The sequence below is a fragment of the Staurois parvus genome, unplaced genomic scaffold, assembly GCF_062004578.1.
Source record: "Staurois parvus isolate SC_StPar_1 unplaced genomic scaffold, SC_StPar_1.0 ptg000159l, whole genome shotgun sequence".
Taxonomy (NCBI): domain Eukaryota; kingdom Metazoa; phylum Chordata; class Amphibia; order Anura; family Ranidae; genus Staurois; species Staurois parvus.
This window is the reverse complement of record NW_028317955.1, coordinates 1,947,883-1,966,194: the sequence shown is the minus strand read 5'-3', so window position 1 is coordinate 1,966,194 and position 18,312 is coordinate 1,947,883. Positions and strand designations below refer to the sequence as shown.

The 18,312-nt window shown below is 43.8% G+C and overlaps 1 protein-coding gene across 2 annotated transcripts in view; it reads left to right on the top strand.

Moving 5' to 3' along the window:
- Positions 1 to 1,661: 1,661 nt before the first annotated feature.
- Positions 1,662 to 18,312, top strand: part of C1QTNF4 (C1q and TNF related 4) — a 42,047-nt gene continuing 25,396 nt past the window's right edge. Inside the window, exon 1 of one of the 2 annotated variants that reach the window (XM_089675823.1) lies at positions 1,662 to 1,839. The gene's annotated coding sequence lies outside the window, so the exon portion shown is untranslated. Of the gene's footprint in view, positions 1,840 to 1,868; positions 2,017 to 18,312 lie in introns of those variants that run through there. The other variant, XM_089675824.1, reaches the window with a different exon arrangement.

The following is an 18,312-nucleotide window of genomic DNA, read 5'->3' as shown; positions in this document are numbered from 1 at the left end:
GTTCAGCAGGAACTGACTGAGATTTGAACCATTTATGGGCGGACCCAATTGTTGCATGACTTTGGGTACAACCAGCCTTTTGGATTTTTCATGTGATTGTTCAAGTGATTGTTTCCAGCAGCTATAGCCACTAGCAACCCCCCCCCCCAGTGCTTCCCTACATGGAGAACACAATAGCTTTGCGGGAGGGATTCCCCCAACGACACTGACTACGTTGATGGGGGAATCAAGCGTTTTTCTTTCCTACAAGCTATGGTCGCAGGAAATTTCTCTTTTTTTTCTCTTTTTACAGAATTTGACCCTAAAAATGGATCCTGCACAAATGCCTTTTGCTGTCATATCTATTTATATATTATCTGTATATCTCCCTAATTAATCTATCTCTATATCCTCATTTTCTTTTTTTTTCTCTTTTATATCTCTATCCTGTTTTTTTTTCCTGACTGTTTCTTCCATTTTTTTTCCTCTCTCTGTCTACAGGATCTAACCCTAAAAATCATTCCTGTACAAGGGTCCTTTGCTGACTATGACATATGCAGGGGCGGACTGACCATTTGGAAACTCGGGCACTGCCCGAGGGCCCGGGGTCAATAGAGGGCCCCATGAGATGCCCCTGGTACCTTTTTCATAGGCTTTTTTGAGTTTGGGCAAGGACACAGGGGCCCCATGATCCCCTATTGCCCGGGGGCCCCATGAGTTGTCAGTCCGCCCCTGCCTAACCTATCTCTATATCCTATCCCTCTCCCTTTATTATCTTTTTTCTATATGTCTATCCTATACTTTCTTTTTTCTGTCTCTCTAATTTATCTATCTTTCCTTAAAAAATGTTTCTACAAAAGGGCTCTTTGCTGATTATGGCGTACCTATTTATTCATCATCACTCTATTCTATCTCTCTCGTATTCTCTCTCTCCTTTATAACTACATCATATTCAGTCTATATTTTCTTTTTTATTCTTCTCTCCAATCTATTTTTCCTTAAACAATTTTCCTGCACAGAGGCTTTTTTTTGCTGATTATGTCCTATCTATATATCATCTCTCTCCCTGCCTATCCCTCTCCTTTCTATATCTCATTATCTCTTTTATTTTCTTTCTTTTCCTCCCTGTCTCATCTATCTATCCCTCTCTTTTATATCTACATCCTACTCTTATCTTTCTTTTCCTTTTCTCACTCTCTCCAATATCTATCTATCTATCTATCTATCTATCTATCTATCTATCTATCTATCTATCTATCTATCTATCTATCTATCTATTCTATCTATCTATCTATTCTATCTATCTTATCTATTCTATTTATTTATTATTTATTTATTTCAGGTACTTATATAGCGCCGTCAATTTACGCAGCGCTTTACATATATATATTGTACATTCACATCAGTCCCTAACCCTCAAGGGAGTACAATCTAAGGTAATTCTATCTATCTATCTATCTATCTATCTATCTATCTATCTATCTATCTATCTATCTATCTATCTATCTATCTCTCCTTACAAAATGTGAAATTTCATACATTCCCAAAGACTCTGCAACCAATGGATTAGCAAACAAGACATGCGCAGCCTGTGAATAATTGTTGTAGACCCCATCTGTTTCCCAGTCTGTCCCCCCCCCCCCTACACACATGCGATCATCTGCCTGCGCGATCGTCTTTGCTCCACACAAGTGTGCGGAGTGCTGTTGTCACCTGTCCATGATTTTGTGCTCTGTGTATGTGGACCCCCTTGAGTGCCCCCCTCCCTCCAGCGCCCCCCTTCCCAGCCCAGGCTGCACCAAATCTTTCCAGGAGACCCCAGGCAGAGGGAAGGCAGGAGGCTGGTGACCAGCAGGACAGGTAAGTGCAGGAAGGTGGGTGATGCTGGGTCACAGGAGGGCAGTGGAGGCAGGATGTACAGATGTGCTGGTGGGGGGAAGAGGATGAGCTAGGAGGATGCTGGATGATGAGCGCAGAGCTGTGTACCTGCCCAGGAGAAGAGCTGCAAAGGATAACCTATCTCCAGCCTTGCACCAGGTACCTTCTCCTCTTGCATTTATACCAGCAGCCTGTGTGTGCATGGCATCCCCTGTGGCATCCCTGGCCTGTCTGTCCCTTCTCATCAGCCTCCCTCCTGCAATGGATTGGAGTGCCATCCTGTTCCCCCTTGCTGTCCTGATTGCTATATTTCATATCAGTCTGACAAGTACTATGGAATCACCCAGGGACCGCCAGTGCCACAGATGCTTTCCTGCGATGAAATCTGTTATTTTCCCTGACTGGTATGTGTGTGACAGCCTGCACTGACTATAGATCATACAACACAATGCAGAATGATTCCATAGCAGCCTTGTCACTATAGGGGATGTGTGCATGTGAGGGGGTGTTCAGTAATCAACCATCTGCCAATGTTTTACGGATGACAACTTGCTATATTTTAGCCATTAAGGCAAAAGATCATTGTGAAAAGCGCCGTAGTCCTTCGCAACGGCTCCGATTTAACCCTTTCCTCAGCCTGGTGCAAGCGATGTGATGAAACTAAATATTACATGATTGCACTTTGCTTTATTAAATGCACCTGCTGTCTATGTTCTAAATGTAATAAATGTGTAGTGGGGAAGTAAAGTAACCAGTCAGCTAATATTGCTAAAACCTGATGATAATTTCATTGTAGAGGGATATTTTCTAGGAAATAAAGGAAGCTTCAATTTCCTGGTATACATGCTTGTTCCAGATCAGTGACAAGGAAGGTACTGACACCAGAGGATCTAGCAGTCATCTATCATGATCAGAGAAAGGACAGCAATGGCAGCCTTCATATTTCTTTGAAAGCCTAACTCCTAGAATGATCCTTGCAGTGGGGTCCCCCAAGGGGCGGACTGACCATTTGGAAATTCGGGCACTGCCCGAGGGCCCGGGGGTCAGTAGGGGGCCCCATGAGATGCCCCTGGTACCTTTTTCATAGGCTTTTTTGAGTTTGGGCAAGGACACAGGGGCCCCATGATCCCCTATTGCCCGGGGGCTCCATGAGTTGTCAGTCCGCCCCTGGGTCCCCCTACACTACAAAGGTTAGCTGCCAGTTCAGTCTAGGGGTGCATGGAGAAGATTCAATACTTATCTTGTTTCTCACTCCAGCAAGGATCCTCCAGAGGTAGGACAGGTTCCACACACCCTTCTGTCTAAGGCTCTTCTGACCGTGGTCGCACTCCTGCCTCCTCCACATAGAATGCAGGGTCAATAGTCCTGCATTGTATGTGATGATGCTGAAGGACTGCTCACAGACTAGAGAGAGAGGGAAGAGGAGGGTGCTGGAACCAGCCAGAGTTAGGAGTAAGGTGTTACTATTTGAGAACTTTATATAGTTTCTATACTTACATAGTTACATTGTTAGTCTGGATGAAAAAAAGACAAAAATCCATCCAGTTCAACCATAAAAAACCCCAAAAAGTTATAACCCTACACCCACAGTTGATCCAGAGGAAGGCAAAAAAACCCCAGCAAAGTATGATTCAATTTTCTCCTACAGGGGAAAAAAATTCCTCCCTGATCCCCTGAGAGGCAATTGAATATTCCCTGGATCAACTTTACCTATAAATGTTAGTATCCAGTTATATTCTGTGTATCTAAGAAAGAATCCAGGACTTTTTTTTAAAGCAATCAACTGAGCTGGCCAGAACCAACTCTTGAGGGAGTCTACATTTTCACAGCTCTCACTGTGAAGAAACCTTCCTGTGTTTGGAGATTACATTTCGTATCCTCCAAACGTAAAGAGTGCCTCCTTGTCCTCTGTGATGACCTCAGGGTGAATAGCTCTACACCGAGTTCACTATATGAACCACTGATGTATTTATACATGGAGATCATATCCCCCCTTATGTATTATACATGGAGATCATATCCCCCCTTATGCATTATACATGGAGATCATATCCCCCCTTATGTATTATACATGGAGATCATATCCCCCCTTATGTATTATACATGGAGATCATATCCCCCTTTATGTATTATACATGGAGATCATATCCCCCCTTATGTATTATACATGGTGATCATATCCCCCCTTATGTATTATACATGGAGATCATATCCCCCCTTATGTATTATACATGGAGATCATATCCCCCTTATGTATTATACATGGTGATCATATCCCCCCTTATGTATTATACATGGTGATCATATCCCCCCCTTATGTATTATACATGGAGATCATATCCCCCCTTATGTATTATACATGGAGATCATATCCCCCCTTATGTATTATACATGGTGATCATATCCCCCTTATGTATTATACATGGAGATCATATCCCCCCTTATGTATTATACATGGAGATCATACCCCCCCTTGTGTATTATACATGGAGGTCATATCCCCCTTATGTATTATACATGGAGATCATATCCCCCTTATGTATTATACATGGAGATCATATCCCCCCTTATGTATTATACATGGTGATCATATCCCCCTTATGTATTATACATGGAGATCATATCCCCCCTTATGTATTATACATGGAGCTCATATCACCCTTATGTATTATACATGGAGCTCATATCCCCCCTTATGTATTATACATGGAGATCATATCCCCCCTTATGTATTATACATGGAGATCATATCCCCCTTATGTATTATACATGGAGATCATATCCCCCCTTATGTATTATACATGGAGATCATATCCCCCCTTATGTATTATACATGGAGATCATATCCCCCTTATGTATTATACATGGAGATCATATCCCCCCTTATGTATTATACATGGAGATCATATCCCCCCTTATGTATTATACATGGAGCTCATATCCCCCCTTATGTATTATACATGGAGATCATATCCCCCCTTATGTATTTATACATGGAGATCATATCCCCCTTATGTATTATACATGGAGATCATATCCCCCCTTATGTATTTATACATGGAGATCATATCCCCCTTATGTATTATACATGGTGATCATATCCCCCCTTATGTATTATACATGGAGATCATATCCCCCCTTATGTATTATACATGGAGATCATATCCCTCCTTATGTATTATACATGGAGATCATATCCCCCTTATGTATTATACATGGAGATCATATCCCCCTTATGTATTGTACATGGTGATCATATCCCCCCTTATGTATTATACATGGAGATCATATCCCCCCTTATGTATTATACATGGAGATCATATCCCCCCTTATGTATTATACATGGAGATCATATCCCCCTTATGTATTATACATGGAGATCATATCCCCCCTTATGTATTATACATGGAGATCATATCCCCCCTTATGTATTATACATGGTGATCATATCCACCCTTATGTATTATACATGGTGATCATATCCCCCCTTATGTATTATACATGGAGATCATATCCCCCCTTATTTATTATACATGGTGATCATATCCCCTATTATGTATTATACATGTTGATCATATCCCCCTTATGTATTATACATGGAGATCATATCCCCCACTTATGTATTATACATGGAGATCATATCCCCCTTATGTATTATACATGGTGATCATATCCCCCCTTATGTATTATACATGGAGATCATATCCCCCACTTATGTATTATACATGGAGATCATATCCCCCCTTATGTATTATACATGGAGATCATATCCCCCCTTATGTATTATACATGGAGATCATATCCCCCCTTATGTATTATACATGGAGATCATATCCCCCCTTATGTATTATACATGGAGATCATATCCCCCCTTATGTATTATACATGGTGATCATATCCCCCTTATGTATTATACATGGAGCTCATATCCCCCTTATGTATTATACATGGTGATCATATCCCCCTTATGTATTATACATGGAGATCATATCCCCCTTATGTATTATACATGGTGATCATATCCCCCCTTATGTATTATACATGGAGATCATATCCCCCCTTATGTATTATACATGGAGATCATATCCCCCCTTATGTATTATACATGGAGATCATATCCCCCCTTATGTATTATACATGGAGATCATATCCCCCTTATGTATTATACATGGAGATCATATCCCCCCTTATGTATTATACATGGAGATCATATCCCCCCTTATGTATTATACATGGTGATCATATCCACCCTTATGTATTATACATGGTGATCATATCCCCCCTTATGTATTATACATGGAGATCATATCCCCCCTTATTTATTATACATGGTGATCATATCCCCTATTATGTATTATACATGTTGATCATATCCCCCTTATGTATTATACATGGAGATCATATCCCCCACTTATGTATTATACATGGAGATCATATCCCCCTTATGTATTATACATGGTGATCATATCCCCCCTTATGTATTATACATGGAGATCATATCCCCCACTTATGTATTATACATGGAGATCATATCCCCCCTTATGTATTATACATGGAGATCATATCCCCCCTTATGTATTATACATGGAGATCATATCCCCCCTTATGTATTATACATGGAGATCATATCCCCCCTTATGTATTATACATGGAGATCATATCCCCCCTTATGTATTATACATGGTGATCATATCCCCCCTTATGTATTATACATGGAGATCGTATCCCCCACTTATGTATTATACATGTTGATCGTATCCCCCCTTATGTATTATACATGGAGATCATATTCCCCTTATGTATTATACATGGAGATCATATCCCCCCTTATGTATTATACATGGTGATCATATCCCCCCCTTATGTATTATACATGGTGATCATATCCCCCCTTATGTATTATACATGGAGATCATATCCCCCCTTATGTATTATACATGGAGATCATATCCCCCCTTATGTATTATACATGGAGCTCATATCCCCCCTTATGTATTATACATGGTGATCATATCCCCCTTATGTATTATACATGGAGATCAACCCCCCCTTATGTATTATACATGGAGATCATATCCCCCCTTAATCTCCTCTTCTCAAGAGAGAATAAATTCAGTTCCTCTAATCTTTCCTCATAGCTGATCTCCTCCATGCCTCTTATCAGTTTGGTTGCCCTTTGCTGTACTTTCTAGAGTTCTCCAATGTTACATCTCCCATTTCATCGCCGCCTTGATTTAATGAGCATTTAAACCTTGCAGTGCAAAGGGGCCCTACTGCAAGGTCAGATTTTGTTTAATTCTCAGAGCTGGACTTCAACCACTTGCCTACCGGGCAATTTCACCCCCTTCTCCTGCCCAGGCCAATTTTCAGCTTTCAGCGCTCTCGCACTGAATGACAATTGCGCGGTCATGCAACACTGTACCCATATGGCATTTTTTGCCATTTGTTTGAGACAGATAGAGCTTTATTTTGGTGGTATTTAATCACCACTGGGGTTTATTATTTTCTGCGGAACAAACTAAAAAAGACCGAACATTTTTGGTGAAAAAAATGTTTTTCTTAACCACTTGCCTACGAGGCACTTATACCCCCTTATTTACGAGGCCAATTTTCAGCTTTCAGCGCTGCCGCACTTTGATTGACAATTGCGTGGTCATGCAACATTGTACCCATATGAAATTTTGATCATTTTTTTCTCACAAATAGAGCTTTCTTTTGGTGGTATTTAATCGCCACTGGGCACTTTACTTTTTGCGCTATAAATAAAAAAAAAGCCAAAAAATTTGAAAAAAAAAAAAAGTTTCTTTGTTTCTATTATAAAATTTTTCAAACAGGTAATTTTTCTCCTTCACTGATGTGCGTTGATGAGGCAGCACTGATGGGCACTGATAGGTGGCACTGATGGGCACTGATAGGCAGCACTAAAGGGCACTGATAGGCAGTACTAATGAGGTGGCACGGATAGGCGGCACTGATAGGCAGCACTAATGAGGTGTCACGGATAGGCGGCACTAATATGCAGCACTGATAGGCGGCACTGATAGGTGACACTGATGATGGGTACTGATAGACGGCACTGACTGGCATCACTGCTGGGCACTGACTGGCGGCACTGACTGGCACAACCACTGGGCACTGACTGGTGGCACTGACTGGCAGCACTGCTGGGCTGCACTGGTGGGTGGCACTGGTGGGCAGCACTGGTGGGTGGCCACAGGTGGGTGGCACTGGTGGGCACAGGTGGGTGGGCACAGGTGGGTGGCACTGCTGGGCACAGGTGGGTGACACTGCAGAGTGGCACAGGTGGGTGCACTGCTGGGCACAGATGGGTGATCTGCTGGGCACAGGTGGGCGGAGCTAGTGGGCGCACTGCTGGGCACAGGTGGGCGGAACTTGTGGGTGGCACTGCTGGGCACCGATCATAAGGGCACTGATCATCAGTGCCCTGATGATCGGTGCCGATCCTCGCTCTGAAAACTGCCGGTTCTCGGCAGTACTTTCCTCACGATCTGACAGCGTGAGGAAAGTGCAGCCGAGAACCGGCACTTGCATTTCCCTCTGATCAGCGTGTCATTGGACACCGCTGATCATGTGGTAAAAGGCCGCTGTGATTGGCCTTTTACCACATCACGTGATCAGCTGTGTCCTTAGGACACAGCGATCACGGAGATCGCCGGGTGCGCGCCCCCTGGGGCGCGCAGGAGAGCGCGTTCTGGGAGGACGTCATATGACGTCCACCCAGAACTGGCCGGCCGCAGTGCAGCCGTCATTCGGCTATCTGCGGTCGGCAACTAGTTAATTTCTGTTATAAAATTTTCAAATGAGTAATTTTTCACCTTCACTGATGTGCGCTGAAGAGTCTGCACTGATGGGCACTGGTAGGCTGAACTGATGGGCAATGATGAGGAGGCACTGATAGGCTGAACTGATGGGCACTGATGAGGAGGCACTGATGGGCACTGATAGGCTGAACTTATGAGCACTGATGAGGAGGCACTGATGGGCACTGATAGGCTGAACTTATGAGCACTGATGAGGAGGCACTGATGGGCACTGATAGGCTGAACTTATGGGCACTGATGAGGAGGCACTGATATGCAGTACTGATAGGCAGCACCTATTGGCACTGATGGGGCTGAACTGATAATCAGGCCAGTTACTGGCTCGCTGTGACAGGGAGTGCCGATAACTGGTAATTTTGTTTACATTATGATCAGCAGTGATTGGATACAGGGCTGCTGTGATTGGCTCTTTACCGTGATCTGTGTGCAGCTGTGTCACAGAGCGTGCCGCATGCAGTCCCCGGGCGTGGTTCTGGGAGGACATATATAGATGCCCTCCCAGAACTTGCCGACCGCGCTGTAGCCATCTTTTGGCTATGGTGCAGTTGCTAAGTGGTTATAGATCATAAATATCTGAAATAGAAGAAAGAGAACAGAATGACAGAGAGATGACCTCATCGGTCTGCTTTTTCCCCTTTCATTATCCAATCACATGTTGGGCGAAGGACAAGGCCTGTAAGTGTTACTTAAACTTCAGTCAGCCTCTCAGGTGGCTCTACCTCTGACACCACCATTGTGGCACATGCGCAGACACACCAACAGGCTCTGTCTGGGCTTCAGGTTCTGGCAGAGCCCGATGGCACATCTGCACACACACAGGTGACTTTCTACGCATGCATAAAGACGGGAAAGGTCTGGGACTTTCCTACTAGCTGTCTTTGCACATGTGCAGGAAACCCCATACATGCACAGATGGTCAGGGAAACCAACACATGGGCATCTGTGCCCCACAGGGCTCTTTTAGGACCCAAAGCCCTGTGGCACATCTGCGCATGCACAGAGGAGAAAGGCAGAGGAGCTGCTTTACAATTGAAACAGAGGGAGAGGGAGGAGGCAGAGCAGCATGACATGACCTTTAGGTCGAAGGTCTGCTTTAACTGCAGTAAAATCTGGTCTCTGCCCTGCCAGACAGTACTATGCTGTGTGGCAGAGCTGTGTAAATCTTAGGAATGGATAGACAGAAAAATAAATGCTTTGGCAGGTAAAGCTGCTACTATATCTGTATTCCATCTGTTAGCTGCCTGCAGTTTAACTTTAAAATACACATAACACACGAAGACGCATATTTATGTATCTTTTATTTTTATTCTGTCTGGAGTATGACAAATCTTCCTCATCTTTTTTGCTAATTTGGTGTTAATATCTCACTTAATGTTGGTGTATTATTTGGATTTGCTCTTCAACCAGTCACTAAAGATGTCAAAATGACTTTATTTTTGTGATTCCTAAATTCTGTATAAATTGAGGCTGAGAAGAAGGAAGAGGCTCAGAGATGGTAAACCTTGAAACGGGTGAAAAACAAGATGTTATGGTTAATTCATAAGCAGGGGCGGACTGACAACCCATGGGGCCCCTGGGCAATAGGGGATCATGGGGCCCCTGTGTCCTTGCCCAAACTCAAAAAAGCCTATGAAAAAGGTACCAGGGGCATCTCATGGGGCCCCCTACTGACCCCGGGCCCTCGACCCCTCCTTGTTATGCTTTCCTCCTGCAACTGCGCGGGGTGAGAGGAAATACCTATAAAATCAGAGGAGGTTCTGTGTCCACAGATACACAGAGTTTCTGTAAGGAGAACACGGCCATCATAAAGGATTCTAAAATCCATACTTCTCTGCAGCCCAGGGTTAGCTTGGTGGAGAGCAGACACAGAAGCTGCGACTGCTTACGTCAATGTTCAAAAAATGCTGGTTGCCTGGCTGTCACGTTAAACCACTTTGCTGCTCTGAGAACAAGTGTACAGAAGAGGAAAAAAGGGAAAGGGGAGACATGACTGAAACCTATACACCCTATACATCAAGGGGATGAATAGAGATGGGGGCAGTATTTTCAGTATGAAGCTAAGATAAAGAACACGGGGACATGACCTCAACCTAACGGGGAAAGTTCAAAACCAATCGTAGAATGTATATATGCAGAGGGTGCAGCGCTGGGGGATCATAAATAATGCATAAAACAAACATCAATGAATAAAGTGCTGGAGTGCTTTAAAACCAGTGTCTCAATGTGCACAATTAATGTAGTATATAACATACTATGGTGCAAAATACAATAAAGTGCAACAGATATAGTCCACACATAAGTCAATGTGTCGTGACTAATTGATAATGGTTGTGAGTGCCCAGTCCACAATATCCCAGTGGGTTGAGTGTTGAGAGAATCGCAGAGATCTCTATAGTAAATTCAAAAGGTGGTGATATCCAAACCAATATCCTAGAAAGTAGAATAGACTTCCAGCAGAGATAGTAAGTCAGACAACAGCAAGTGGGCCCAAACATGTGTCAGACAAGCATACACTATATTGCCAAAAGAATTGGGACACTCCTCTAAATCATTGGATTCAGGTATTCCAATCACCTCCATGGACACAGGTGTATAAAATCAAGCACCTAGGCATGCAGACTGACTCTACAAACATTTGTGAACAAACGGGTCGCTCTCAGGAGCTCAGTGGATTCAAGTGTGGTCCCGTGATAGGTTGCCACCTGTGCAATTGGTCCATCTGTGAAATTTCCTTGCTACTAAATATTCCATGGTCAACTGTTAGTGGGATTATAACAAAGTGGAAGTAACTGGGAACAACAGCAACTCAACCACGAAGTGGTAGGCCACGGAAAATGACAGAGCGGGGTCAGCGCATACTGGAGTGCACAATGTGCAGAAGTCGCCAACTGTCTGCAGAGTCAATAGCTAAAGACCTCCAAACTTCATGTGGCCTTCAGATTAACTCAACAACGGTGTGTAGAGAGCTTCATGGAATGGGTTTCTATGGCCGAGCAGCTGCATCCAAGCCTTACATCACCAAGTGCAATGCAAAGCGTCAGATACTAGAGCAGGGGAGACGTGTTCTCTGGAGTGACCAATCACGCTTCTCTGTCTGGCAATCCGATGGACGCTTCTGGGTTTGGTGGTTGCCAGGAGAACGGTACTTCCTGACTGCATTGCGCCAAGTGTAAAGTTTGGTGGAGGGGGGATTATGGTGTGGGGTTGTTTTTCAGGGGTTGGGTTTGGTCCCCTTAGTTCCAGTGAAGGGAACTCTTAAGGTGTCATCATACCAAGACATTTTGGACAATTTCATGCTCCCAACTGTGTGGGAACAGTTTGGGGATGGCCTCTTCCTGTTCCAACATGACTGCGCACCAGTGCACAAAGCAAGGTCCATAAAGACATGGATGAGCGAGTTTGGGGTGGAGGAACTTGACTGGCCTGTACAGAAGCCCTGACCTCAACCTGATAAAACACCTTTGGGGTGAATCAGAGTGGAGACTGCGAGCCAGGCCTCCTCCGACATCAGTGCCTGACCTCACAAAAGTGCTTTTGGAAGAATGGTCAAACATTCCCATAGACACACTCCTGAACTCTTCCCAGAAGAGTTGATTTGCAAAGGGCGGGCCAACTCATTCATGTGCGTTTAAAGGCAGGCCAACCAATACTTTCGGCAATATAGTGTATACTGCAGCGATACTCAGACAAAAAAGTTGAAAAAGAAAATACATTTTCCTTGCACTCGTCATCATCACCCCACCTTTGCTCACAGTTGATGGATTGGAGTGCTATTCATGGATGGGCTTGGCAAAGGGGATGTTTATTCTCTGATGAGCACAGCAGCCTAGCTGAATGCGACAACCACTTTTACTTTACTCATCTTCCTTTCCTAATTCTTACTTTACCCTTCTCTCTTCTCCTCCCCCCCATTTTTTTTTCCTTTTCTTACTCTGGAATCCAAATGTGCACTGTTCTTACCAAGGGCGGACTGACAACTCATGGGGCTCCCAGGCAATAGGGGATCTTGGGGCCCCTGTGTCCTTGCCCACACTCAAAAAAGCCTATAAAAGGTACCAGGGGCATTTCATGGGGCCCCCTACAGACTCCGGGCCCTCGGGCAGTGCCCGAGTGCTCGAATGGTCAGTCCGCCCCTGGTTCTTACTGACATCAGTGCTTTCCGTGTATTATTTTGGGATTGTGCCACTACTGCTTTCCAGAAGACACACAAGGATATCACCCTTGAATATGTATTCATTTTGTGTTACCGATGTGGCTTCTGTTTCTGCTCCTGATTTTACTTTTGTTTTGTTATTTTGATTTTGTTTTGTAACAATTTGTATGCATTGTGGCTTGAACCCTACAGCTGATATTAAGAGGCTGGTGACGGCCTATTGCTTGTCTTGAGAACTCTCACACTTGTGCTTGTACCTTGAAGGGGTTCTGCTTTGGTACTATGATTTTATTTTTCTTTTTGTTTTTCTTTATGAAAAGAAAAATTGTTAAAGTTAAGGATAAATAATTTTTTTCAAAATAACAAAGATGTCATACTTACCTGCTCTGTGCAATGGTTTTGCACAGAGGAGCCCGATCCTCCTTATCAGGGGCCCCCCACCAGTGCTCTGGGCTTCTCCTTTTTTCCATGTGCCACCATAAGAAGTCACTTCCTATGGTGGCACACATGAGGGCTTGATCCCGAGCAGCGCTCTGTGTGTTGATTGAAGCAGCAAATATGTCACCAACACACCAGAGATTTTCCAAATGGGTTCAAAGCTTTATTCAGTGGTCACATCATATCAACAAAGGCAACACTTCTGAGCCACACAGGGCCCCTTCATGAAGGAGGTCAACAATGGGGGCCTGCATAGTTCTCATATGGCAAATTTCCTTTAGTGTCGATTTACATCTATGCTTTGCAGGAATGCACGCATTAACGCAAGTGTTACCACAGTGCACAATACATGTTCTGACTCATTGCAGTGCCATACAGTTTAACTTGCACCCCGAACGCTAAGGCAACGCACCATTGTATGTCACAGTGCATCAAACATTTTGTGGCAAATGCAATATTTTGGATATTCTGTTATGCTGGCAGCTCATTGTTTCCAATAGGCTGCCTTAACCCCTGGCCCCCCTAAAGGTTTTGCCCAATTCATGACCAAGCCATTTTTTGCTGCGCTACTTTAACTGACAATTGCGCGGTCATGCAATACTGTACCCAAACGGAATTTATATCATTTTTTCATACAAACAGAGCTTTCTTTTGGTGGTATTTGGTTACCACTGTGTTTTTTTTAATTTTTATTATATAAAAGAAAAAGCAACTATTTTGAAAAAAAATATATATTTTTTACTTTCTGTTATAAAACATATCCCAAAAAAATGAAACCTCTTAATAAATGTTGGTCCAAAATGTATTCTGCTACAGGTCTTTGGTAAAAAAAAAAAAATCCAGAATACGTGTATATTAACCCCTTCCCGCCGGCGCCTCCCGGCCCTTTAAGAGTTTCAGACGCCGGGAGACGGGGTGGGTGGGGCGTGGTTTAGGGATCATGTGACATCAGGTCACATGATCGGGAAAGGTCCTGATCGAAAGAGCAGACCGGGACCTTTCCGTGAGTACCACACATGTGCTGGGAGCGTGCAGGGCGCGCGCTCTCAGCACATATGTTTTTTGTTACATGAACGCAAATGTGCGGCCGCTCGGCGTCTAGGCCCAGACTCCGGGAGGCTGCACATTTGTATGCGGCCGGCGTAAAGGGGTTAATTGGTTTGTGTGAAAGTGATAGCGTTTACAAACTATGGGATATATACTGGAATTTTTTATTTTTTCAATACTAGTAATGGCGGCGATCAGCGACTTATAACAAGACAATCTAACAGTAGCTGACACTTTGTGGTAACTGTCACTGACATCACTAGTGCCATTATTACAGTGATCAGTGCTAATAGTATGCACTGTCACTGTACTAATGACACTGGGCAGGAAGGTATTATCATCTAGGAGCAATCAATTCTGTGCAGAACGGCCACCTTGTAGTAGTGGATCTACAAGAGAAGGTCGGTAACTGATTAATGAAATTTACATTAACACGTGTCCAGGGGCGGACTGACAACTCATGGGGCCCCCGGGCAATAGGGGATCATGGGGCCCCTGTGTCCTTGCCCAAACTCAAAAAAGCCTATGATAAAGGTACCAGGGGCATCTCATGGGGCCTCCTACTGACCCCGGGCCCTCGGGCAGTGCCCGAGTTTCCAAATGGTCAGTCCGCCCCTGCACGTGTCACAATGCATATGGATTGTGAGAACTCCTGTTAGGCTTTTTTTTTTTTTTTTTGCAATGTCTTAACTCTCTGTTCCAGAAATGTGACCGGAAGTGAGTTAAAGTCTCTCCAAAGCGGAGGAAATCAAGTCTTGGTTGTCCTTAGGGCAAGTGTTTTCAAAAGAAGGTTTCCGATCGATTTTACTTTTTGTGACATCTGTAAAATATTGGATTCCTTATTCCTTTCTGAGCCATAGGTACTAGTCGGAAAAATAAAAAAACAAATCAGACAAAAGTTCCTGAGCCTTTAGATGGTCTCTTAGTCTGGTTCAGTAGGAATCACAATCATGGGAAAGACTGCTGACCTGACATTTGTGCAGAAAACCAACATTGACACCCTCCATAAGGAGGGAAAGCCTCAAAAGGTAATTGCAAAAGAAGTTGGATGTTCCCAAAGTGCTTTATCAAAGCACATTAATAGAAAGTTACGTGGAAGGGAAAAGTGTGGAAGAAAAAGGTGCACAAGCAGCAGGGATGTCCGCAGCCTGGAGTAGATTGTCAGGAAAAGGCCATTCAAAAGTGTTGGGGACTTTCACAAGGAGTGGACTGAGGCTGGAGTCAGTGGATCAAGAGCCACCACACACAGACGGATCCTGGACATGGGCTTCAAATGTCGTATTCCTCTTGTCAAGCCACTCATGAACAACAAACGACGTCAGAAGCGTCTTACCTGAGCTAAAGAAAAACAGACCTAGTCTGTTGCTCAGTGGTCCAAAGTCTTTTGCATCTCATTTGGAAACCAAGGACCTCGAGTATGGAGGAAGAATGGAGAGGCACACACTGCAAGATGCTTGAAGTCCAGTGTGAAGTTTCCACAGTCTGTGTTGATTTGGGGATCCATGTCATCTGCTGGTGTTGGTCCACTGTGCTTTATTAAGTCCAGGGTCAACGCAGCCATCTACCAGGAGATTTTGGAGCACTTCATGCTTCCTTCCGCAGACAGGCTTTATGGGGATGCTGACTTCATTTTCCAGCAGGACTTGGCACCTGCCCATACTGCCAAAAGCACCAAAACCTGGTTCAATGACCGTGGGATTACTGTGCTTGATTGGCCAGCAAACTCTCCTGACCTGAACCCCATAGAGAATCTATGGGACATTGCCAAGAGGAAGATGAGAGACATGAGACCGAACAATGCAGAAGAGCTGAAGGCCGCTATTGAAGCATCCTGGTCTTCCATAACACCTCAGCAGTGCCACAGGCTGATAGCTTCTATGCCACGCCGCATTGAGGCAGTAATTGCTGCAAAAGGGGCCCAAACCAAGTACTGAGTACATATGCATGCTTATACTTTTCAGAGGTCCGATATTGTTCTATGTACAATCCTTGTTTTATTGATTGCATGTAATATTCTCATTTTCTGAGATTGTGGATTTGGGGTTTTCATGAGCTGTAAGCCATAATCATCACAATGATGACAAATCACGGCTTGAACTATCTTGCTTTGCATGTAATGAGTCTATCTCATATATTAGTTTCACCTTTTAAGTTGCATTACTGAAATAAATGAACTTTTGCACGATATTCTAATTTTTCGAGTTTCACCTGTATATACTCCAAGGTTGCCTTCACAATCCTATAAAATGTAAGGTGTAACGCTCTCTATTGTGGAAATAGGGAGGATGACAACCACACCCTAAGCTACACTGAATTACTTTTTATTTAAGTAAAAATTATATTCAGAGTATTAAAACCATAGCAACCAATCAGCCATCATATTTTATATTAATAGCTGGTCTGCGCTGATGCAAACTGAACTTTGTACATAGCTATGTGCTTGTCAGTACAATGATTGCTAGTAGTTTCTCATTCATAATTAATGAATTATCTCTTTATAACTGAGTATGTAGCAAGTATCCCCTGGTGTGTGGTAGCTTAATTCAAGTACCCCCTAATGTGTTTATATTGGTAATACTCAGGATTTGTGTACACACACTTACTAAACAAGCTCTTATGGTTTTAAATAACTAAAAAATAACCATATTGTTTTTGCATATGATTTGCAAACATATTTAACTGTTATTTTAAATATACTTTGAGAAACAGAATTAAATTCTGAACCTCCATTACTGGATATATATGCAAGATACCTTGTATTGCCAAAAGTATTGGGCCGCCTGCCTTTAAACGCACATGAACTTTAATGGCATCCCAGTCTTAGTCCGTAGGGTTCAATATTGAGTTGGCCCGCCCTTTGCAGCTATAACAGCTTCAACTCTTATGGAAGGCTGTCCACAAGGTTTAGGAGGGTGTCTATGGGAATGTTTGACCATTCTTCTAGGAGCACATTTGTGAGGTCAGGCACTGATGTCGGATGAGAAGGCCTGGCTCTCAATCTCCGCTCTAGTTCATCCCAAAGGTGTTCTATAAGGTTGAGGTCAGGACTCTGTACAGGCCAGTCAAGTTCCTCCACCCTAAACTCACTCATCCATGTCTTTATGGACCTTGCTTTGTGCACTGGTGTGTAGTGATGTTGGAACAGGAAGGGGCCATCCCCAAACTGTTCCCACAAAGTTGGGAGTATTAAATTATCCAAAATGTCTTGGTATGCTGACACCTTAAGAGTTCCCTTCACTGAAACTAAGGGGCCAAGCCCAACCCCTGAAAAATAACCCCACACCATAATCCCCCCTCCACCAAACTTTACACTTGGTACAATGCAGTCAGGCAAGTACTGATCTCCTGGCAACCGCCAAACTCAGACCTGTTCATCAGATTGCCAGACAGAGAAGCATGATTTGTCACTCCAGAGAACACGTCTCCACTGCTCTAGAGTTCAGTGGCGGCATGCTTTACACCACTGCATCTGATGCTTTGCATTGCATTTGGTGATGTAAGGCTTGGATGCAGCTGCTCGGCCATGGAACCCGTTCTATGAAGCTCTCTACGCACTGTTGTTGTGCTAATCTGAAGGCCACATGAAGTTTGGAGGTCTTTAGCTATTGACTCTGCGGACAGTTGGCGACTTCTGCACACTGTGCGCTTCAGCATGCGCTGACCCCGCTCTGTCATTTTATGTGGCCTACCACTTGGTGGCTGAGTTGCTGTTGTTCCCAGTTGCTTCCACTTTGTTATAATCCCACTAACAATTGACCGTGGAATATTTAGTAGCCAGCAAATGTCACGGATGGACTTATTGCACAGGTGGCAACCTATCACGGTACCACGCTTGGAGTCACTGAAATCCTGAGAGCGACCCATTCTTTCGCAAATGTTTGTAGAAGCAGTCTGCATGCCTAGGTGCTTGATTTTATACACCTGTGGCCATGGAGGTGATTGGAACACCTGAATCCAATGATTTGGAGGGCTGGC